The sequence below is a fragment of the Peromyscus maniculatus genome, chromosome 4 (assembly GCF_049852395.1).
Source record: "Peromyscus maniculatus bairdii isolate BWxNUB_F1_BW_parent chromosome 4, HU_Pman_BW_mat_3.1, whole genome shotgun sequence".
NCBI classification, from domain to species: domain Eukaryota; kingdom Metazoa; phylum Chordata; class Mammalia; order Rodentia; family Cricetidae; genus Peromyscus; species Peromyscus maniculatus.
In genome coordinates, this window is record NC_134855.1 from 80,086,762 (window position 1) to 80,111,548 (window position 24,787).

A 24,787-nucleotide genomic window follows, 5' to 3' on the forward strand; every position below is an offset into this window, starting at 1 on the left:
AGTTGGAGCACAAAGAGTATATAGAAGGACGAAATGCTGGTGGAATAGCCTGGCTAAACAAATACTCCTGCTACAGTCACGACTGCCTCATCACTCAAAGGCAAAAGCAGGAGGGGAAATAATAGCACAGACTGCATCAACCAGGTAGCGGAGGAGAGAGGGAAGAGTGCGGTTCAAAAGCTAGCAAGGAACCATGTGATCTTTGGGTATCACCACACACTGACTCTGAAAAGGAACTTCACACTAATTTTGAATGATACAGTCATTGAACACTCTCCTTCCCTCCCCATTTTAAAAACATAAGCCGGGCGGTGGTGGCGCACGCCTTTAATCCCAGCACTTGGGAGGCAGAGGCAGGCGGATCTCTGTGAGTTCAAGGCCAGCCTAGGCTACAGAGGGAGTTCCAGGAAAGGCACAAAGCTACACAGAGAAACCCTTTCTCGAAAAACCAAAAAAAAAAAAAAAACCAAAAACCCCAAAACAACAACAACAACAACAACAACAACAAAAAACATGATAAAGCACTAGGGAGGTAGAGGCAGGCAGATCTCCAAGTTTGAGACCAGCCTGGTCTACAGAGTGAGTTTCAGGACAGCCAGGGCTACGCAGAGAAACCTCGTCTCAAAAACCCAAAAATAAGTACACAAACAAACAAACAAATAAAATAAAAACATAATAAGATGTGGTGCTGTTTAGATGGGCTAGGAAGAAAACATATGATAAAACATCTCTGGCGAGCATCAAATAAGAATTAAAGATGGAATTAGTGACTTCTTGTGTCAGGATTATTTCACATATATTATCTTAAATTTTCTTAATAATCCTTTGATTCCTTATTGGATGCATGCAATAAAGGCATGGTGGCCTTTAATCCCAGCACTCAGAGGAAGAGGCAGGTGGATCTCTCTGGATTTAAGGATAGCCTGATCTACATAGCAAGTTCCAGCCCAGCCAAGGCTACAGACAAACAAAACTCACAACACTATTCGTGGGACAGCTGGGATCTGAGTCCAGGTGGCTTTGGGCTTCACTGTGCATTGCTTTAAAGTGGGTTGACGTCTGTAATCAAGCAGGGCAAAGGTGAAAGTGATTGCAAGCTATTTGCACCAGGTGCATTCTTTTCTACCCTCCCTGAGGCAATGCAAAGGACAGACATCATTCCTTGGCTTTGTCCTGGAGTTCTGCAAGAAGACACAGGCAATACTGTTGCGGGGTATCCACCAGAGAAGACTGCTAGGACCTGAGTTTAAGCCAATAGAAAGTCTTTATTAGCTGGCTGGCAACCACATTGGGTGTTCGGGATCCCAGTATAGCCCTGAGCCTTTCTCAGGGTGAGATTTTAATCACAAAACCATGTTCTGGGTTGACATACTTCAGAGAAAAAGAACAGTTAGGCAGAAGTAGAACTACAGGAACCAAAAAGCAAGGTTAGTACATTTAGAGACTTTTCCAGAACTGTATGGACTGTGGTGGATTATGTCTTTGTTTTCATTTTTGGCAGGTGGTGCTGTCTAAGTGCTGAGTTTTACAGCCTGAATGGCACTTCCATCATGGAGTCAGTTGTGCTAAGGTCCTGGGCCCTTGTTCCAGATACCTTTTAAAAACAAAACAGGACTCCTGCCCTCTTTCACAAGTATAATGAGTCTTTCCCTGTCTTGCCAGCCAGCTTCCAAATCACAACATGGAGACTTATTATAAATTATGAAAGCTCGGCCAATAGCTTAGGCTTGTTTTTGACTAGATCTTATAACTTAAATTAACCTATTTCTGTTCATTTATGTGCTGCCATGTGGCTTGTCCAGCTGTCGACTCCTCCCTTTTTCTTCCCAGTGTCCTCTGTGCCTGGAAATCCTTCCTAGCTATTGGCTATTCAGCTTTTAATTAAACCAATCAGAGTGACACATCTTCACAGTGTGCAAAAAGGTTATTCCACAACACACAAGCTTGTCTTGAACCTTTTGTCCTGGCCAGTCTCAAGGATCTGAACCCCAGCTTCTCATGTTTTACTCCATCTCCTGTCCTTCCTGGAGAGTTTCCACCTCCCTTGTTTTTCTCCCGAGCTTGCCTCCCTTGGCTTTCCTGCATGCCAGGCACAGCTCTCCTGCCCGAGCACATGGAATTCACCTCCTCCCTGTGTTGCCAGTGCATCTTAGGCCTCTCTGGCTCACCTGAGACAGTCCCACCTCCCTTCAGCGTCTGGCACTCCTGAGTGGGACATGCACCGGTCAGTGTCTATGCGACCCCACATCCGCGCACATGCGCCAGGGCTGCAAATATAGGCCGAGCAAATAGAGGTTTTTTTTTTGTTTTTTTTTGTTTTTTTTTTTTTTCCTCGAGACAGGGTTTCTCTGTGTAGCTTTGCGCCTTTCCTGGGACTCACTTGGTAGCCCAGGCTGGCCTCGAACTCACAGAGATCCGCCTGGCTCTGCCTCCCGAGTGCTGGGATTAAAGGCGTGCGCCACCACCGCCCGGCTAGAGTTGTTTTTTTTTAGGTTTATTACACTTATTTGTTGTGTTTGTGCATGCATGTCTCTTATATAATATTGGAGGGACCAGCCTTAATATTATACTTCCCAGTGGCTCAGGAGAGAAAACTACGAATGGCGAGAACTATTTTTGGGAAATAGAATCTCCCCACACCGAGCTCTTTCGTCCACTTACTTTTAGTCCTCTGGAATAACATCCTGTTTACACAGCTTCAGTTCTGTTCTCGCGCCTAGCTCCTTTCTTGCCTGATTTATCTGCTGTCTCCTCTAAGTTCTATCTTAATTCCTTCGTCTTAGTTCCACCCCATCTAGGTTCTCAGGCATCTAGTTCCTTCCCGTCTTAGCTCCTCTCCCATCTCCTCCTTTCTCATCTTGTTCTTCCCCATCTGGCTCTTCCTCACCTTCCATCTCGTTCCTCTAGTACTCTCTTTTAGCCCTTCAATCTAGTTCTTCCCCATCTCAGTTCGTTCCTCTCCAGTTCTTACCCATCTAGTTCTTCTGTTCTCTTTTCTCTGTCTCGTCCTCAAGTTCTCTAGTCAAAATCCTCCTCCTCCCGCTCAGTTCTCAGACTCTCTCAGTTCTCCCCAAGTCTCTCAGGAATCCAGTTATAAACCCAAGCAATAGTGATTGATCCTCTGGCCAAGCAAGGTCACCAGGCTTGAATTCTACAGGGTCATAAAGGCAGGTAAGAATTTTCCTCAGGCAGTGACCATCAGGCTTTCTTACAACCCAAAATGGGAGAGGTCAACTGAGTGCTAATGACCGGTTTGTATATCAAAAAGGGGATCTATGTGCTCAGCCTACATTCCTAAAAGAGGTTAGGTAAGAAGTTAGGGGTCTGTTAGTAAGGTTGTATAAGAAAGGAGGGTGTCACCCTAAATTGCACAAGAAATAAAGCTGTCCTCCTGACCTAGGAGACAGGTGTTGTTTTCTTTGGCCTTGGATGCTTGGTAGGCATTTTAGATAAATACACTGTTAGGAGTTCTTGGAAGCACACAAGAAAATCATTTTAGGAACCAGCTAATATATATACAAAAGCTAAAATATCACCAAGACTTTTTTTTTTATTTTTTTTATTTTTCGAGACAGGGTTTCTCTGTGTAGCTTTGTGCTTTTCCTGGAACTCACTTGGTAGCCCAGGCTGGCCTCGAACTCACAGAGATCCGCCTGGCTCTGCCTCCCGAGTGCTGGGATTAAAGGCGTGCACCACCACCGCCCAGCTCACCAAGACTTCTTTTTTTTTTTTTTTTTTTTTTTTGGTTTTTTGAGACAGGGTTTCTCTGTGTAGCTTTGTGCCTTTCCTGGATCTCACTCTGTAGCCCAGGCTGGCCTCGAACTCACAGAGATCCACCTGGCTCTGCCTCCCGAGTGCTGGGATTAAAGGCGTGCACCACCACCACCACCGCCCAGCTCACCAAGACTTCTTAAGCCATGGCTTGACCTTCAGAAAAGTCCTTGACTTTTCCAAGTAGTAGCTTTTGTGATAGTAGCTGGGTTCAATTACTTTTCCCTGCGGCTTGCAGCACATGAATGTGTGCATATGATATGACACACAAGCGGCAGCCAGAGGACAATTTCTAGCAGGAGTCAAATCTCTCCTTCCACCCTGTGGGTCCTGGGAATTGAACTCAGGTCGTCAAGCTTGGTGGCTGGTGCCTCTACCTGCTGAGCTACCTTGCTAGTCCCCTCGGCAGAGTTTTGAGACTGAGACAGGAGTCCTAGTACAGATGTGCACGGGATTTCAGTGTAGTCACAGTGAGACAGCCTCCTCTGAAGCTGAAGAGGGTGTTAGAGGTGGCCTCATGGATGAGGTGAAGTCTCACCTGAACCTCAAAGGATGTGTAGGAGTTTCCATAATCTCCCACCAGCTAGGTTGCTATGGTTATAGCTGTAGTAGGCAACTAAAACTCAAGGAGTGGGAGAGCAAGGAGAGGTAAGAAAGTGCAAGGGAGGCTGCTTTGGGAGCGCTGTAGTCCCAGTGTGCACAATCCCTTAAGCTGGAACTAAAAAGTTCTGTTTTTTCACTAGTTTCTTCCACTAACAGGGAGAGACTTTTCCTTTTCATAAGAGGAGATTATTGTGTGAATAATTATTGTTCCCCGTAGTAATGACTATATTATTAAAGGTAGTTACAGTGTGTCAGTGGGTATTGTGTACAAGGGTTCCCCCTCTTCCTGGATCCAGTCTTCTCTAGGCTCCCAGACTCTATTGTTCCAGGCTCCCCCTGCTGGTTATCACTGGAAGTTCAGAAATCTGCTTCTCCTTGTCCATAGGGCTGTATCCATCTGTGGATGCTTTAGTATACCCTGGAGCCCAAGGGCACGAATGGGTTAGTGAAGCTCAGGCTGGTTTGGTTCTGTTTCACTGGCTTGACAGCAGTGAAGGGTGTGGAGCGTGGAGGAAGCTGGTCATTCTAGGCAGTCGCCAAACTCAGGTCCAGGGCTCCTGTTCTCTGCTCCCACAGTAACCAGAGTTGCTGGTGGAATCTGCTGCGGATGAGGGTGGGAGACGGAGGGTGGCTCGCACTTCCCCAGGCCATATCCACGGAGTGGACCCACAACAGAGAGTCTCATTTTATTTCTTTATGGAGTGGCAGCCGCAGAAAGCCAGGCTGCTCCAGGATGGGAATTTGGTTCCCATTTTTCTTCCCATCTGCACCAAATGGCAGGCTTAAGTACCGAGATGGAGCCGAGTGCTTGGCTTGCAGGAGCCGCTGCCAGGCAGCAGAGGTAGGTCCCGGCTCATCAGCTCCTCACTAGTACTTCTTCAAGGGAAGGTGTTACTTCAAATATGTTCCATCGTTGCTAAGGAGCGGAGCCATTGGGGTTACTGTTTTTAGCCACCGTCTTATTTATTAGGTGCACTGGCTGTTTTAGGTAGGGTTACTATTGCTGTGATGAAACACAATGACCAAAAGCAACTTGGGAGGAAAGGGTTTATTTGGCTTACATATTCTGAATCACAGTCCATTGAGAGAAGTCAAGAGAGGAACTCAAACCAGGTAGGAACCTGGAAGCAGGAGCTGATACAGAGTCCATGGGGTGGTGGTGGTGCTGCTGCTTACTGGCTTACTCATTATGGCTTGCTCAGCCTGCTTTCTTACAGAACCCAAGACCACCAGGCCAGGGGTGGCAGCATCCACCATGGGCTTGAGCCCTCTCCATCAATCACTAATTAAGAAAATGTTCGGCCGGGCGGTGGTGGCGCACGCCTTTAATCCCAGCACTCGGGAGGCAGAGCCAGGCGGATCTCTGTGAGTTCGTGGCCAGCCTGGGCTACCAAGTGAGTTCCGGGAAAGACACAAAGCTACACAGAGAAACCCTGTCTCGAAAAAACAAAAAACAAAAAACAAAAAACAAAAAAACCAAAAGAGAGAGAGAGAGAGAGAGAGAGAGAGAGAGAGAGAGAGAGAGAGAATGTTCTATAGACTTACCTACAGTCCAATCTTATGGAGACATTTTCTCAATTGCAGTTCCATCTTTTCAGATGACTCTAGCCTGTGCCAAGTTGATAGAAAACCAGTCAGCACACTGACCTTCAGAGATAGGCCAGAGGCAATTTCAGCATCCAGTATTTGAGTGACCCAGAATCTGCATGATGCACACATGTCAAAGCTGGCCATGCATCCTGTGTCTTCTTACCTTCTTGGATCTGTCACTTTCTGTTTGTTTCCTGAGAGTCCTTCTGGGTTGCCTGCATCCACCCTGATGTTCATCTCTCACTGCAGTTCTCAGCCAGAATGTTTGGAAGTATGGGAATGGATCAGCCTTCCCTCCTGGAGACTCCTGGGCTCCCTCTGCACACCAGCCCCCACTTCCACCCCCGGATCCCTGTATGCTTAGCTAAGCTTCAGGGACAGGGGAGATGGCTCAGCTGTGAACAAAAAAAGCCCCTTCCTTTTTGTGTGTTTAATTTTTCAGGAGAAGTAGACAGAAGAGAAAGTTGGTCTGAGGAGTTAGAGGCCGTTGCTGTGGTAAACTTGGTCATGTGGTTTACAGGCCATTGAGAGTGGTCTGTGGAAGAGTTTGGAATGTCATGGTAAAAAAAAAAAAAATGAACCATTCTGGTGGGAGTTGGAAGACCAGAATGCCTAGAGAAAGGCTGACAATCAAAGCCTGGCTTACGAGGTTGCACAGGTGAACATGGACTCTATCAGGAACTAGACCAGAGGCCATTTATGTGGTAGTCTGGCAAAGAACCTGGCTGTATTCTATCTATGTTCTGGAAACTTGATTGAGGATAAGTTAGAAATGGAATAGCAGGGGGCTGGAGAGCTGGCTCAGTGGTTCAGAGCACTGGCTGCTCTTCTGGAGGACTTGGGTTCAATTCCCAGCACCCACATGGCAGCTCACAACTGTCTGGAGCTGTAACTCCAGTTCCAGGGGAGCTGACACTGTCACACAGACACGCATGCAGGTAAACTACCAATGCACATAAAAACAAATAAATCTTTTTAAAAAAGACATGAACTAGCTTGTTTGCTGAAGGAAATTTCAAGATGGGACAGCGTTTAGGCTCTGACATGGCTACTGCTTTCAGGTCTACTGAGAAAGACCAGATCGGAAGAGAAAGGCACGAAAAATGTGCAGTTTGGCAAGAAAAAGTGTAAGCAAGTTTAAAGTTATAGGCAAGGCAGATTCAAAAGCAGCAGCAATTACTAAAGAGGGTAGCATCATTAAAGGAAAACCTATTCTGTACTGGGAGAACAGGATGAGTATCTTGAGGGTAAGACCTCCATGCTGCAGGCTCTAACTTGTGAAAATGCAAATTAATTAAAAACATAGAGAGCTTAAACTGAGAATGCCCCTGAAAAGGCTTCCTTTTCTAATGTAACACTCTAGGGAAGTGTCTCCAGGGCCAGTGCACAGGAGTTAATAATATTGTGCTGGGGTGGGGATGGGGGGTGGTCGGCTAGACTGAGCTGGCGTCTGAATTTGCTAACGTCATCAAGATGGTACTTGTTTTGCAATCATGAAAGGTACAAGATTGAGGGGATCATAGAGTTTTGTATCATGGTTCCTGAGAATCCCAGAGGCTGGGCAATATGTGGCAGAGAGGAGCCAGCTCACGAAAGTGGACATGTGTCTGCTGGTGATAGCACAGGAGGCAGGGGCCTAGTGAAGCCCTTAGGAGCCCAGGTGATTCCATCGTGAGGCCTGGGTGCCACACATGGAGCTGCAGGATTTGTATTTACCCTGCGGGGTTTGGGTGTTGCGTCGGTTCTGGTCTTGCTTGCTCTGCCAGCTCCTCCCTGTTGTAGAATGTTATTTTGAGATGTGTTATCTTTGTTTATGCTGTGGAACATTTGTTTAATGATGCAAAGATGCGTTGCGTTCTTTGGTCACATTTGTTTAACTCTGTGAAGCTGTGTTACTTTGCCTGTCTAAAACATCTGACTGGTCTAATAAAGAGCTGAATGGCCAATAGCAAGGCAGGAGCAAAGATAGGCAGAGCTGGAGGCAGAGAGGATAAGTAGAAGGAGAAAAAGAGAGCCAGGGGAGCAGAAGAAAAGGAGAATGTAGGGGCCAGCCACCCAGCTACACAGCAAGCCATGGAGTAAGAAGTAAAGAAAGGTATACAGAATAGGAAAAAAAAAAAGCCCAGAGACAAAAGGTAAATGGGATAATTTAAGAAAAGCTGGCTAGAAACAAGCCAAGCTAAGGCCAGGCATTCATAAGAAAGAATAAGCCCCCGTGTGTTTATTGAAAGCTGGGGGCGGGGGTGGTCACTAAAGAATAAAGAGTAAAAAAAAAAACCAACAGCACCTCCCTTTTGGAATGAGAATGTGAGAATGTTTATTCTGTACTGCTGTATATTGGAACAACGTGACTTTACATATTCCATTTTGCATGCATACGTCTGTGGGGGCTGGTGTGAGTGGTTGTGTGGTCAGAGAACAATTAGGAGGTGTTGATTCAGCCCTTTCACCACTAGGGGGCAGATTCAGGTGGTCAGGCTGGGCAGTAGGTATCCTTGCCCAGCAAGCCACCTTGCCAACCCGACTTGTCTTTTTTGTCACAAGGGCTTACTGTTAAGAGACTTCTCGAGTATCAGAAAAAACTTTGGACTTCTGAAGTCAATCTTTTTTTTTTTTTTTTTTTTTTTTTTTTTTTTTTTTTTTTTTTTTTTGGTTTTTCGAGACAGGGTTTCTCTGTGTAGCTTTGCGCCTTTTCCTCGAACTCACTTGGTAGCCCAGGCTGGCCTCAAACTCACAGAGATCCGCCTGGCTCTGCCTCCCAAGTGCTGGGATTAAAGGCGTGCGCCACCACCGCCCGGCTTCTGAAGTCAATCTTAATGTGCTTTACACTGATATAGCCTTGAGCCTATGGTGGACAAAGTGGAAGGCCATGGCTTCAGAGTGATACACTTGCATGTCCAGTTGACAATGACTAGGTTTGTGATGATCAATATTGATGATCAACTTGACAGGCTCTAGAATCACCAAAAAGCCAATCCGCTGGGCATGTCTTCAAGGGATCTACATTAGGTTAACTAAGGTTAACTTATCCTGAATGTGAGTGGCACCATTCCAGGGGCTGGAATGTTTGCATAGACAGAGAGAGTTATGGCTGGAGAGATGGCTCAGTGGCTAAGAGCACTGGCTGCTCTTCCAGAGGACCTGGGTTTGATGTCCAGCACTCACCTGGCAGCTCGCAACTGTCTATAGCTCTAGTTCCAGAGAATCAGAAGCTCTCTTCTGGCTTCTCTAGGTACCAGGCAGGCAAGTGGTGTGCAAACACATATGCAAGCAGAACACCCACACATGTATGGTTAAAAAAAATCTTAAAGGAGAGAGTGAGCTGCATATCAGCAGTTGTCTCTCTTGCAGATGAGTGTGCCCAGCTGCCTCAAGCTCTGTGGGCACATCTTCTCCATGGTGATGGGCTTTCCCCTCACGGCGGGAGCCAAAAGAAACCCTTCTTGCTTTGCGTTGCGTTTGTCAGGTAATTTATCATAGGAACAAGAAAAGTAACAAATACACTTCTCACGAGTCTTTGAAAGGATGTTTTATGGCCTGCTTAAGTGATTAAGCGCTACTCATTTTTTACTTATGTCGTAAAAGAGAGTGATAATGGGGAGTTTTAGTTACTCTAACCTGGTTATCATTCCTGTATCCTTCATGTATACAACCTAGACACATAGCTGTGATAACTCTCAGGCACACGGGTACACGGGAACAGGTGACAGATGGCTGCTCTGGCACCAAGAGTTCTTTGTCTCATCCACTAGGGGGTACCTCGGAGTCGTCCTACAGAGGCACGCAGGGAATCATCGCGCTTTAAATCTGAGCTAGAAAGCACAGACACACACTTCTGGCACATTATCAACCAGATTCAGTTTGCTAAAGACAGTCGTGTGCCCACTCCCTTTCCACGTTACAGTGTTCAGATACTCTTCAATTTTATATGGACAGTCAGTTTTGAAAATGGTTTTATCTTACCGAGATAGGGGAGTACTCTATGTTTTACAACATACTAGCATTAAGTATTTTTCTAGTGGAAATTGTGATATTTAAGTTTACTAGAAAAGAGTGCTAATTTTATTATCATCATCCCCCAAACTGTTTCTCTAATTTCTGTAATTAGTGTATTATTTAATTGGCTTCATCATTGAATAGTCCCATGAAAGACACAAAACGTTATTTTTCTTTCATTAGCTTAATTCACTTCCCATTCTCACTCCATGTTCCAGTAAGAGAAAATCACAATGTTCTACAATAAACCTAAGCATTGGAACTAGTCCAAATGGCCAATAGCAGCTGCTAGGAAGCCTGCACTGTGGATACTGATATTAATATATCAGTTATACTATGTACAGGTTATAACACTATTGCAGAAGTATCAGAGATTCATTTACAAAACTGTGTTGGCTACCTGTGCCATGTGGATGATGAATGAGGAAAAACAACAACAACAAAAACACCCTAATTCTTGAAAAGCTGAATTGGTATGCACGGAGTGTAGGGAGGAACTTGTAACCAAATAATTAGAGGGGCAGGATCATGGCAAGGGTGGGGGGTCTCTCATGCATTTATCACATGGCCTTGAGCAAACGAGTTCAACTTCTCTGGGCCTTGGCTTTGTCATCTGTTAAATGGGAGACAATTACCTACATTATTATTATTATTATTTTATTTTCAAGACAGAATCTTGCAGTGTAGCCTAGGCTGGTCTTGAACTCATGATTCCCTTGCTCCAGCTTCTCTAGTGCTGGGACTACAGGCATTCTCCACCACACTTAGCTCACATAGCTTAATTTTGTTGGGAAAACTGAGACTATGAACATCAAGCTGAACCTCTGGTGTCAAACACAGAGCTGGGTACACATGGCCTTCCTGTGTGCTTTAGCCATGTTCTTGCTGTGACCAAACACTAAGACCAAAAGGAACCTGGGGAGGAAAGGATTTATTTCAGCTCTTGGGTCCCAGTCACAGTCCATCACTGAAGAAGGGGATCAGAGCAGGAACCCAAGGCAGGAACCTGGAGTCAGAAACGGAAGCAGAAACCATGGAGGAAGGCTGTTCTTCTAACTTGCTCTTCATGGCTTGCGCAGTCTGCTTTCTCAAGCCATCCAGGACCACCTGCCCAAGAATTGTACTGCCCACAGTGGGTGGGATGTTTACCTATCAATCATTGATTTAAAAAATGCACTACAGATTTACCTACAGGCCAGTTTTATGGGGACATTTCCTTAGTTAAGATTCCCTTTTCCCAGATGTGACTAGGTTTGACAAAAACCAACTAACAAACTGTGTCAGGGAAAGGACTGCACCCCGTTGAGATCCTTCATGGCTGTCTTAGTACCTGTCTATTGCTGAAACAAAACACTGTGATCAAGGCAATTTATAAAAGAAAGTACTTAATGTGGGGCTCATGGATTCATAGGGTTAGAATCTTAAGACCATGATGACCGGGAGCATGGGAGCAGACAGGCAGACATGGCTCTGGAGCAGTAGCTGGGAGCTTACACATTTGTCTGCAAGCAGGAGGCAGAGAGGCGCTGAAAATGGTATGGGTTTTTGAAACTTGAAAGCTCACCCCCAGTGACACACCTCCTAACCTGCTCAAACAGTTCCACCAAGTGGGGACCAAGTACCCAAACATGTGAGTCTATGGTGGCCGTCCTCATTCACACCACCACAAAGACAGACTCTCTGAGCCAGCCACCAGCAGGATGATACAGACACACCATTTTTTCTGGCTTCCGGTCCCTGCTCTGCATCTTGAATTTTAGCACGGCTTCTGCCTGCCTCAGCTCGGCAACCTGTTTGGATCCCTGTGGTTTCTGAGCTCAGCTCCCTTCTGATTCTTGGCTCAGCAGCTTTTCTGGTTGTCAGCTCACTCACGGATCTGCTTGAGAGACATTTTTTTCCCCCTGTCATTCTGGGCTCCCAGCCTATTTCTCAGAGAAGAAGATTCTGTCTGAAGTTGGCTAGCCACGTGTGAGCCTATATACACTGATCCTCTGTGCTTCAAGGTTTCCTCTGAAGGGGTCAGCTTCAACCGCTGTGCCCCAACATTGCCACAGAAACTGAAACTCAGGTTACCCTAAGGGGAGATTCTTTCTTGGTGGATTCCTACATGCCTGGCTATCAAAAACCACTGGGCTATCTAGAAAGTTGGATAAAGAACTGGAAAGATGGCTCAGCAGTTAAGAATATTAGTTGCTTTTGCAGATGACCAAGGTTCCTAGCATCCATATGGCAGTTAACAAGTGTGTGACTTCAGTTCCTGAGGACCCAATGCCCTCTTCTGGCCTCTGCAGGTACTGCATGCACTTGGTGCACACTTACACAATTCTTAATTAAAAAAATTACATATCTATCTATCTATTTATCTATCTATCTATCTATCTATCTATCTATCTATCTATCTATCTATCTATCTATGTGTCTGTCTGTCTGTCTATCATCTATCTGTCTGTCTATCATCTATCTATCTATCTATCTATCTATCTATCTGTCTATCATCTATCTGTCTGTCTATCATCTATCTATCTATCTATCTATCTATCTATTTGTCTGTCTGTCTGTCTGTCTATCTATCTATCTATCTGCTGTTATGCACACATGAATGAACACGTGTGCCATGATGCATGTGCCGAGGTCAGAGGACACTATGTGGGTGTGGGGACTGAGTTCAGGTCATCAGGCTAGGCAGAAGTGCCTTTGCCCACTGAGCCGTCTTGCTGGCTTCCTGAGAAGTTTTGAAGAAGTGTTTGTGTTCAGACAGAAGCAGAGGAGGGCAGTTGATGCCACAGGAGGGAAGAAGCTGGTACATAGAAACGAGTCCTTGGAGAACATGAGGGCAGAGGGGCAGGACCCAGGAACCATCCCCCTCCACTGCATCAGAAGACAGGCTATGTGCACACACAGCATCTTCTCCCTGTTGGTATCAGTTGTGAATCCCCGAGTCCTTGGGACACTGAACTTAGTGGTGATGTTCATCCCTGAGGAAAGTCTTGGATTAAGGAGGTGCTGCAGGGTTGAGTCAGGCACAGGTTGACATGAGGTGGGCCAGAGGGAAATCTGCAAGTTGAATTCCAGTCTCTCCTCTCCAACTGTAAACCTGTAGCCAAGCCAGACTTATGAGAGAGCATTGGTGGGGTGTGTGTGTATTTCTTCATGTTTCCAAATAGGTGCAGCTCAAATCAAAGTCTTGAGGGGCCATGACTTGGGGCCGGCAGGATGAGATTTTTGCTATCGTCTCATTCTGTTTGGTGCAAAACAGAGAAACTGAGGCTGGTGAGCTGGCTCGGTGGATAGACAGGCTTGCTACCAACACGGATAACCTGAGTTCAGTCCCTGGGACTCAGAGGACAGAGGGAGAGAACCAACTTTGGTAAGTTGTCCTCTGACCTCCATACACACGCTGTGGCACACATAACACACACACACACACACACACACACACACACACACACACACACACACACACACACATACACCCACACACATACATTGAGAGAAACAGCTTAGAGGATCTATTTTTTTTTTGTTTGCTTACTTGTTTTTCAAGACAAGTTTCTCTGTGTAACAGCCCAGGCTGTCCTGGAACTCACTTTGTAGATCAAGCTGGCCTTAAACTCACAGAGACACATCTGCCTCTGCCTTCTGAGTGCTGGGATTAAAGGCGTGCACCAGCTCTGCCTGGCTTGTTTTTGTTGTTGTTTTTTGAGAGGGTAGAGGATAAGAATAATTTGAGCCATATTTTGTGACTGGGCTGGTTATTTTGAAATATAACAGAAGTAAAAGACTCATAATAGCTACAATTAATAAAGTGTCCACCCGGGCAGGAGGTTTTCTAAGTCTGTAAAGAACAGTGTGGACATGGAAATATTTCTATCCCTGTCATTCAATTAAAAGGACTTTGGTTCTGGATCTGAGCAGTGTGGACCTTTGGATGCAATAGGGTGGCAAAATAATCGTTTGTTTTCCTGTAAGCACCATGAGTTCCAGATGCAGCAATTATCTACAGAGTGTTAAATCTAGAACACAAGTTCTCAACCTTCCTAATGCTGCGACCCTTTAATACAGTTCCTCATGCTGTGGTGGCCCCAACTAGAAAAGTATTCCGTCGCTACTTTATAACTGTAATTTTGCTACTGTTAGGAATCACAATGTAAGTATCTGATCTGCAGGATATTTGAGATGAGGCCCCCCCAAAGAGGTCATGACCTATGGCTTGAGAACCACTGCTCTAGACTGTTCCTAAAGGCTCACAAGTCAGAGGATCCCTGGGGCTTGGTACAATTGGGAGGGGGTGGAAACTTTGCATGTGGGCCTGAGTGGGCGTCTTTCTGGTCATGGTGGGGGGCCTTTGAGGGGTCATGGGACCCTGTCCCTCCATGAGGTAACTGCTTTGTTTCTCACTGGGTCCCAAGCAACAGCCTCACAAAGAATGGGCTGAAGCTCCCAAAATTAAGATCCAAATTTCCTCTTAATAAGTACATTCATTTCAGATACTGACTCATGGACTCAGAGTTTGAATACAGGGCCATGCAGCTCCAGAAGTCATAGTGAAGTCATTCTGTACAAATCATATGGGCACAGCTCTCTGATTAAGGATATGGACTGTGGCAGTTGAGGGACTTGGATTTGAATGGACTCCACTGTGCATTAGATATATTGTCTAGGAATGGATATTTAATGTCTAGAAGTCTGCCTCTCCACATGGAAGTCAGGCATAATAATAGACTCATAATCAAGGATTGGTCTGGGGGCTACGTGACATACTATCTGGGAGATGTATAGCACAGCCACAGCAAATGGAAGATCAGTGTTAGTTATGCTAATGTGCCAGGCTGGCCTCTGAAAGGGTCACTTGGGCATCTGTCTGAATCAGGCTCAGGGCTAGCACTAGAAACATATATCCTGTCTTGGAAATGTCTCACGTAATGGATTGTGTCCGCTTAACTCTCTGCACCGTGCTTCCAACTAGGCATCTGAAATGTTTGGGATGACGCTATCACCCAACTGCATGAGTGGGTTTGATAGCTTTTCCAAAGGGCTGGTATTTCAGCTGAGCAACTGTAACTGCTTCGTGGCAGTAGAAAAGATTTATTTTTGGACCCTAATCAACCCTCAGCCCATTCCTCAAACTCCAGCTCCATCTCAAGATGTCAAAGTCATGCAGTATTAACGTTTGGTCAAAGGTGCTGGTGGCATTTTTCGGATGTAATGAAGAACACATTGTCTAAGATTGCTTTGTGATGCCTTCTGCCCTGAGCCTGGCTCATTCTTTAAGACCTGGCTGGTGGAAAGAGTCAGCTGAAAGCTCACTAGAAGGCTGTGAAAGGACGGAAAAGCAGCTCAACTTTGCGGAGCTTGGGTTAGGGAAGGCTTGGTGCAGAGCGGCAAAGGGCCCAGCGTCCCTCCTCATACCGAGGCCAGAGAAAAAGATCTGTAATTAAAGAATGAAACATAATGAAGTCATTTTCCAATTTGAGTAATTGCTCAACTCCTAAAGAGGAAACAGAAATGGGGATGAGAGAGCAGAGAAACAGGAGGAATTTTCCATTAGGGGACCTTTGATGTCAGAGAGGTGAATAGATAAAGCAGTCATTCCCTCCCTCCCTCCCTCCCTCCCTCCCTCCCTCCCTCCCTCCCTCCCTCCCTCCCTCCCTCCTCCTTCCCTCCCTCCCTCCCTCCCTCCCTCCCTCCCTCCCTCCCTCCCTCCCTCCATTCCTTCCTTCTTCTTTTTCTGACTTTTCTTTTCCTTTCCTTTCCTTCTTTCTTTATTATTATTTTTAGTCAGGATCTCACTATATAGTCCCCGGCTGACTTGAAACTCACTATCTAGGCCAGGCTGGATCCTAACTCACAGAGATCCACCTGTCTTTGCCTCCCAAGTGCTGGAATGAAAAGTGTGAGCCACCATACCTGGTGACATTAGTTTTCTCATCTGTCTAATGGAATTAATGAAGGAACCAATGGGTATAAAGTACATGAAATGGAAAGTAAATTAGTATTCCAAAGCAAAGTGACAATAGCCACCCTTGACATTTAAGGGAGGGAGGTATGCTTGGTATCAGTGAAGAAATACTCTTCCGCCTCCTCTGTGCTTGGGTCCCAGGGCTGTGGCTTGGCAGAGCACATCAATGGTGTTTGGCTACAGTGGGTAGGGAATGGAGTTGAATGCAGGCTAGGAGAGTCAGGAAAGAGCAGAATTATCTGTCCAGCCAAATGGGAGAAAGAAATAACTAGTGGTCATCGAGGGAGGGCAAGAGAGAGGTGGTCCAAGCTACATGTATTGCAGGTCTTAAAAGACCAGGAGAGCCTGCTGTTTGTGTTCATATATGTCAACATGCAGAATAATTCTTGGCACATGTGAGAGTTAACATGGATCATCAACATGACGGGATCTAGAAGCACTGAGACGATAAACCTCTGGTCCTGATTGTGAGGGACTATGGAGATGAGGGTAGTCTCTGGGTATGTCTGTGAGAGAGGGAAAGACCCGTCCTAAAGGTGGGTGGCACCATCCCATGCGCGGGATCCTGGACTGCAGAGAAAGGAGACGGAAAGCTGAGCACGGTGTTCATCTCTCTGCTTCGTGACTGCAGACGCAGTGCGGCCAGCTCCCACTCTCGAAGTCACGACTCCCTGCTGTTACAGACTGTACCCCTAAACCGTGAGGCGAATTAAGCCCTTCCTCCTCCACAGCTGCTTCTGTGGCCACTTTGTCCCGGCAACGAGACAAACTGAGCGTTTACTGAATGACACCAAGCGGCCTCCAATGAGGTCATCTTTTTCCTTGTTTGTTTCCCTCCCCCTGGTGGAATAATCTCATCTCTCCTGGTGGCGGTGGTGATGTATGAGTCTGTGGTTGGTGGGGGTAGGTGGCAAAAGGGGGTGGGATGGGTCCGAATTCTGACTCTACGTGGTTTGTTCTTCTGTTTATTCACCTTTATCCAAGTTTAAACTGGGACCAAAAGCACTACCTTACCTCATTTGATTTATGTGTCACTTAAATGAGATAATCTAGGTGATTCATGGGCCAGACAGTTACCCTCCCTAAGCGTTATAATTTTATAATAATCTTATGAATATAGTATGCTCTCCTACAACACGTGTTCTTTGGTTTTACTTTAAACATTTACTTATTTTGTGTGTTGGAGTGTTTTGCCTGCATTTATGTTTGTATGTACACCACATGAATGTTTGGTGCCAAGAGAGGTCAGGAAAGGTCATCAGATCTCCTGGAACTGGGGTTACTAATGCTTGTGAGCCACTGTGTGGGTACTGGGAACTGAGCCCAGGTCCTCTGCAAAAGCGGTAAGTGCTCTTAACTAAGGAGCCATCTCTCCGACCCCTGTGGCTATTTATTATTATTATTAATTATTATTATTATTATTATTATTATTATTTTGTTATTGAGACAGGGTCTCATTTTGTACCCCTGAGTGTCCTGTGACTTGCTATGTAGATGAGGTTGGCCACAAACTCAGAGACAGAGCAGCCTGCCTCTGCCACCCTCCAAGTTCTGAGATTAAAAGTGTGTGCCGTCATGCCTCACAATTTATTTTTATTTTTATTTGATGTGTATGGGTGTTTTTGCCCACATGTATCTCTATGCAGCACGTGCTTCTTTGGTGACCTCAGAGGCCAGAAGAGGGTGGTGGATTCCTTTGAACGGGAGTTACAGACTGTTGTGGGCTGTCAGGTGGGCACTGGGAATTGAACCTGGGTCCTCTGCGAGAGCAGCCAGTGCTCTTAACTGCTGAGCCATCTCTCTAGCCCCATTATTTTAAACTTTGTATATGTGCTCTCCCTGGAAACAACACAGACCACAGAGACATGACAGGTACACCAACAGGTCAATGCTGCTAAAATTTTGGTGCTTTTTTGTACAGTTTTTTTTTTCTTCCCAAGTGTTCTATCTCTTCAAAATAGGACACTGTATTATAATCCACTTTTAAAAGATTAATCTTGGCAATAGGCTGTGACCCTTCCCCTGGGGACAAGCTGTCTCTTACATAGTCTTGTAGAAGTAGCCACACCCTGGGCCAGATGATTCATTACTTAAAACTACTTCAAACCATTTCTTCCTCTCTCTCTTTTTAAATGGGGGGCGGGGCAGGGTGGAGCGGGAAGAGGGTGGCCTGTGGCAGTCTAGACTCGGGAAGCATCGCACAGAAAGAACAGCTTAGAAAATTAACAGCCTTCATTAGCATGCAGACGGGGTGGCTCTCCCGTGAAGATTCCTCTTACTTGGATTAGATCAATGTTTCCCGAGCTAATTTGACTCTGTGGAACCATTCACGCTCACGTCTCCTGCCAGTGGCTCTGGCTCCTGTGCAGACACTGTTGCAGGCTCACGGTTCTTAGCAGTAGGGGACAGGCCTTCATCACTTGTCCCGTTCCCACACCACTTTACCATCGGGCTCAGAAGAAGTTATGAAAAATAAAGTTTCGATGGCTGAAGCCACTTCCGGACTCAACAGCCACACAAATGTGGCTTGGGGGCCAGGGGTAAAGACCGAGGCTCTGCTCCGAAGAGTGCCTCTCAGTGTCAAGCTAATTGGTCCCTCTGGGGATGAGCCTGTGAACTTGGCCTCATTAGCACAGTACAACTGCACGAAACAGCTGAGCTGGTTTATCTGGAGCCCTGAAATCATTTTCTTACCTGATCCTCATGCTGTCCTCCAGGTGGCAATGCTGGCTTGTCAACCTCCTGAGATTCCAAAGCCTGGACCAAGAGCCTGAGAGCTCAGGGAAGCAGTGATCACGGGCGAGGTCCGGGCACGGTGGGAGCACACACAGCTGTTAGGTCTGCAACTGCATGGTCTCATGCGCTGGGGGTCCAGACACAGGCAGGGTTTCGATAAACCAGTAAGCCAAGAAAAAAAACACTGCTAGCCTTTACTGTGATTATGGGGCCAGCAATATTCCAGATGTGTGTATGTGTGTGAGTCCTAATTCTCATTTCTTGTTTTTTTTTTTTTTTTTTTTTTTTTGGTTTTTCGAGACAGGGTTTCTCTGTGTAGCTTTGCGCCTTTCCTGGAACTCGCTTTGGAGACCAGGCTGGCCTCGAACTCACAGAGATCTGCCTGCCTCTGCCTCCCGAGTGCTGGGATTAAAGGTGTGTGCCACCACTGCCCAGTGTTGTTCTGTATTTTTAAAAGTTTCACTATTTTTTTGTTGTATTTTATTTTGCTGTAATTTTGTTGTTGTTGGTTTTTTTTTTTTTTTTTTTTTTTTTGAGACAAGGCTTCTCTGTATAGCCTTGGCTGTCCTGGAACTTGCTCTGTAGACCAGGCTGGCCTTGAACTCAGAGATCTGCTTGCTTCTGCTTCCTGAATGCTGGGATTAAAGGCATGTGCTGCCACTACCTGGTTTGATGTGTGTGTGTATGTGTGTGTGTTTCTTGTTTGTGTTTTCAAGACAAGGTTTTACTGTGTAACAGCCTTGGCTGTCCTGTAGACCAGGCTGGCCTCAAACTCATAGAGATCTGCCTGCCTATGCTTCCCGAGTACTGGAACTAAAGGCATATGCCACCATCGCCTGGCAATGTTTTATATATATATATTAAGCATACAGTTTCATGTATCTAAGGCTGGCTTCAAACTAACCATGTAGGTGAAGATGATGTTGAACTCCTGATCTTCTTCTTGCCTCTGCCCACCAAGTGCTGGGATCAGAGCACTGTGCCACCACACCTGATCCTTGCGGTACTGGGGAGGAACTCAATAGCTTAACCCTGCTACACGTGCTCCACTCCCCTGGTCCCGTGTACTGTTAATTTTTTCTGAATATTTAAATCTGTGGTAGGTTGGAAGCAAGGTTGTGGAGCACACAGCTACAGGACTGACTATAATTCATTATAGTCCAGGGCTACAGTTGTTAGAATTACACTTGGGTGGCTCCGGGCGTTCAGTGCCTCTTATCTTTCTATGCCCAGTGGACGTCACGCAATATTGGCATTGCTGAAATTGAGTGATTCTGAAGCCCTGACACTGAGGGGCTTGAGAACCAATGTTCTGTCACAGCATGGTCACCTAGAAACATGTGGGCATTCTTTTTTTTAGATGTTTCCTTTCCCTAGTGAAACACACACACACACACACACACACACACACACACACACACACACACACACACACACACAAAGCCATTATTTTTAATTACATGAGTGCGGGTCCTCACAGAGGCCAGAGATGACGGCTCTCCCTGGAGCTGGAGTTATGGGTAGTTACCAGTCACCTGACGTAGACACCAGTACTTCTGCAAGTGCACTCTCTTAACTGCCGAGCCACCAGTCCCAGAAGCACACACTTCTTGAGGGAAGGATTTATTCCCTTCATTTCTTTATTCATGGGGCCAGCAATGCACCTGCTACCTGGTGAAGCTTACGTGACCGGGGGAGTGAGTGAGTGGAAGATGTTTCTGGCAGAGATGAGGTGGGAGGATGGAGTGATGCGGTGGCCAAGGGGAGAAGAGATGAACGGGGACCCGGGTGAGAGGCTGTCACACGATGGTGTCACAGACACGGCTGTCCCTCTTCAGCTGGAAGCCTCAAGGAGGCCTATCTCTTGAACAAAAAAGGGTTAAAGACACATCCAAGAAGGAAATGAATGACTTTGGGTGGCATTAACCTTCTTATCTCCTGAAACAGAGGTGGGAACAGAGGAGAAGGGGTTCCTTCGTCATTTGAGAGGCTGAACATCTGTCTTACGCAGGCTTTGTGTCCAGAATGGTGCTGAGCACACAGAAGATCCTTAAATATTTGCTAAACAAATGAACAACCATCTTTGTGGTGATATTTTATTTGTGTTATAACAAATAAAACTTATCTGGGGATCAGAGGACAGAGCCAGCCACTAGATTAGACAGAGAGGCCAGACAGTGGTGGCACACACTCTTAATCCTATCACTTGGGAGGCAGAGATCCATCTGGATCTCTGTGAGTTCAAGGCCACACTGGGAACAGAGCCAGGCAGTGGTGGCACACACCTTTAATCCCAGCACTTGATATTTCATGTCTTTGCTTGGAAAGGACACATGCCTTTAATCCCAGGAAGTGATGGCAGGAAGCAGAAAGGTATATAAGATGTGAGGACCAGGAAGTAGAAGCTTTTTAGCAACAGTTCAGTGGAGACACTTTTGGGTGAGGACTCAGAGGCTTCCAGTCTGAGGAAACAGGATTGGCTGAGGAGTTGGCAAGATGAGGTTGACTGTGGCTTGTTCTGTTTCTTTGACCTTTCAGCATCACCCCAATATCTGGATCTGTTTTCCTTTTTTTAATTTATAAGACCTTTTAAAATTCGTGTTACACATCTTCTACTAACCAAAGATTCACAGTTATCAAAAGTATCTGTGTTAGCTCCGAGTGAAAACCATAGCTCAGCTCCCATCAAGGAGCATAGATCACCCTGGTGGGGGCACAGGGTGGAGCCTCGCTGTCTAGATTTGAAGCTTGGCTCTGCCATTAACTTTACCTGGTTGTACCCCTGCTTCCAAGCCTGTAAAATGCGGGAGAAGATAGCACCTGCTTAAAGGAATGATTTTGACAGCTAAGTGAGCCAGCACTTGGTATCAGTGTTTTATATGCTAAGGATGATTACTATGAGACCATGTAGGTCTTAGGGCTTGAACCCATGTTGCTAGGTTTGGTAGCAAGCACCTTTGCCTTCTAAGACACCTTGCAGGCCCCACAGTGTACTATTTTGAGGGGATTCTAAGAGCCAGATTTCCTTTCCTTTCCTTTCCTTTTCCTTTTCCTTTTCCTTTTCCTTTCCTTTCCTTTCCTTTCCTTTTCTTTTCTTTTCTTGTCCTCTCCTCCCCTCCCCTCTCTCTCTTTCTTTCTTTCTGAGACAGGGTTTCTCTGTGTAGTTTTTGATGCCTGTCCTGGATCTCACTCTGTTGACCAGGCTGGCCTCGAACTCACAGAGATCTGCCTGCCTCTGCCTCCTCCCGAGTGCTAGGATTAAAGGCATGCGCCACCGCTGCCCAGCTGCCAGATTTCTTTTTAATCTTATATTTCTTATGATTTTTTTCTTCTTCCCTCTACTCTGGTTGATCAGTTGGCCAAACTTTAATTCTCTGTGGATGGATGCTGTTCAGGATGCCATAAAGATGTTTTACAGGCTGCCCTGCCCTGCCCTGGAGTGTTGGAGAGGATGTGCAGAAGTTACCCAGGCGCAGTGGTGGGTTGGTATATCATATGGAAAGGCTTGGAGCCAGGGAGACCTCGGGGGTGTAGAGGGGATGGCGGCTGTTGTATGGCTGACACACAGCACACAGGATGTGCACATAGGGAGGAAGAAGAGGCTGGATAGGTGTACAGGGCCAAGATAGTTTGAACTTCAGTTCAAGGGCATTGGAAGTTGCAAGAAGTAGACTTTACATGTGATCCTGAGCACAACAGGGCCTCTCTCTCTCTCTCTCTCTCTCTCTCTCTCTCTCTCTCTCTCTCTCTCTCTCTCTCTCTCTCTTTCTCTCTCTCTCTCTCCTTTTTTCCTCCCTCCCTCTCTCCCTCTCCCTCTCCCTTCCTCTCTCCCCTTCTCCAGAATCTAACTATGTAGCCCTGGCTGGCCTGGAACGTGCTATATAGATGAGGCTGGTCTTGAAGTCACAGAGATCCTCCTGCCTCTGTTGGCATTAAAGGTGTGCACCACCACACCCTGCTTGCAGCAGCTTTTAAATTGGTCACTCTGCCACTTTCTTCAAGTATCTGTTCCCACTTTCTCTGTACAGTCGTCAAGTGATCTTTGTTCTTGTGCTTGGTTGTTTATTGAGCTGTAATATAAAATATAGCCATTTATATGTCAGTGCTTTTTTAAGTTAATTTGTTTTTATTTTATATGCATCGGTGTTTTGTCTGTGTGAGGCTGTCGGATCCCCTGGACCTGGTGTTACAAACAGTTGTGAGCTGCTATGTGGGTACTGGGAATTGAACATGGGTCCTTTGGAAGAGCAGCCAGTGCTCTTAACTGCTGAGCCGTCTCTCCAGGCCCAAGTCAGTGCTTTTTAGTATGTATTCCCTATAGTATAGCATAATCATTGATTTACTCTGTGTGTGTGTGTGTGTGTGTGTGTGTGTGTGTGTGTGTGTGTGTGTGTTTATCAAGACAAGGGCTCACTGTGTAGCACAAGATGGCCTTGATCCATGGTAATCCTTCTGCCTCAGCGCCCTGGAGTGCTACAATTACAGGCTCACTTCTCCTTTTACAGTGTTTTCATCACCCCCAGGCAAAGGTACACACCCATAACAATGGCCTCCCAGCCACTGGAACCACGAATCTTCTGTTTGTCTCGATGGATTTAGTTAGTCTAAGTATTTCATGAAAATGGAATAAGCCCACAAGGTCTTGTGTGTTTGCTACTTTCACTTAGCATACTGTTTGTCAAGGTTTACCTGTGTTATAACTTACACTAGCTGTGTGATGCTTTTTTTTTAATCTGTGAGGCCATTATAATTAAGTGATTTTTTTTAAATAGTAAAAGTTATCCACACTATAGAATGTACCAGTACTTATTTTCATGTTCACATATTTTTTTTTTTTTTTTTTTTTTTTTGGTTTTTTGAGACAGGGTTTCTCTGTGTAGCTTTGCGCCTTTCCTGGAGCTCACTTGGTAGCCCAGGCTAGGCTCGAACTCACAGAGATCCGCCTGGCTCTGCCTCCCGAGTGCTGGGATTAAAGGCGTGCGCCGCCACCACCGCCCGGCTCATGTTCACATATTAATTTGTATACGTTTTCTTTTGTCCACACATTGACTAATGGACATAAGCTTTTAAAAATGTTCACTCTTTTCTAAATTTGTGCACATTTTGGGGTGCATGCACTTTCTGTTTTTATTGTTTGTAAACTTAGGAATGGAATTGCTGGGTCCTGTGAGAGTGGTGTGCTTTTTGTGTGTATATGCATCTATCTATCTATCTATCTATCTATCTATCTATCTATCTATCTATCTATCTATCTATTTATTTTTTAATAAACAGAAATAAAGTTTATTCTGTGTCTTTCACATAATGTATCTTGATCCCATTCATTCCCCATCCCTTCACATCCACCCTCTGCCCCTGCACACCCCCAAATAAAACAAATTCAAGAGAAAAAAGGAAGTAAATAAAGTAAAAAAAATTCAAAAAGGGAAAAAATTAAAAATCTTGTCGTAGAAGCTGCAGTGTGACCCAACAAGTCATGCTGTGCACTCCTTTGTCCACACATCTCTGCTTGCAAGTGTTCATTGCAAAGAATCACTGGCCTGGTTCGAGGCCCCTGGTCTCCACGACACGATCACTGCTGGGCCCCCTCTAGCACTCCTTCTGGACATTCCACAGCCACTCTGTGTTGTGGAGGTCCTGCAGCTTTGGGTCTGTGGGTCAGGTCCCTTCACATGCTCCAGCAGGTCATAGATGGGGTAGATGGTGGGGCAGGCCAAGTCATGACCCTGGGTCTGGGCCTGGGCAGCTGCAGGGTTGGTCTGCCAGATGGGAAATGGGGACGGCTCTCCACGGTCACAATTTCAGGGCTGGCTTTCCCACACCTGCACTAACAATGTTGGCTCTATTGTGCTGCCCTGGCAAGGTGCAGGGCCCACGTTCCCGAGTGTCGCAGCTGGTGGGGGTCAAGGATAGCTCTCCCTCTCTTAGGACCACAGAATCAGCTCTCTCTCCTGTCTCAGGCATTGATGTGTGTGTGTGTGTGTGTGTGTGTGTGTGTGTTTCATTCCCCCACCCATGCTGCCACAAGACGGAAGAGAAATGGAGACATCTCCCCCATGTTCACATCTTTGGGGCTGGCTCACCCAAACCTCTGCTAGCAGGATTGGCTCTCTTATGCTGGCCTGGCAAGGT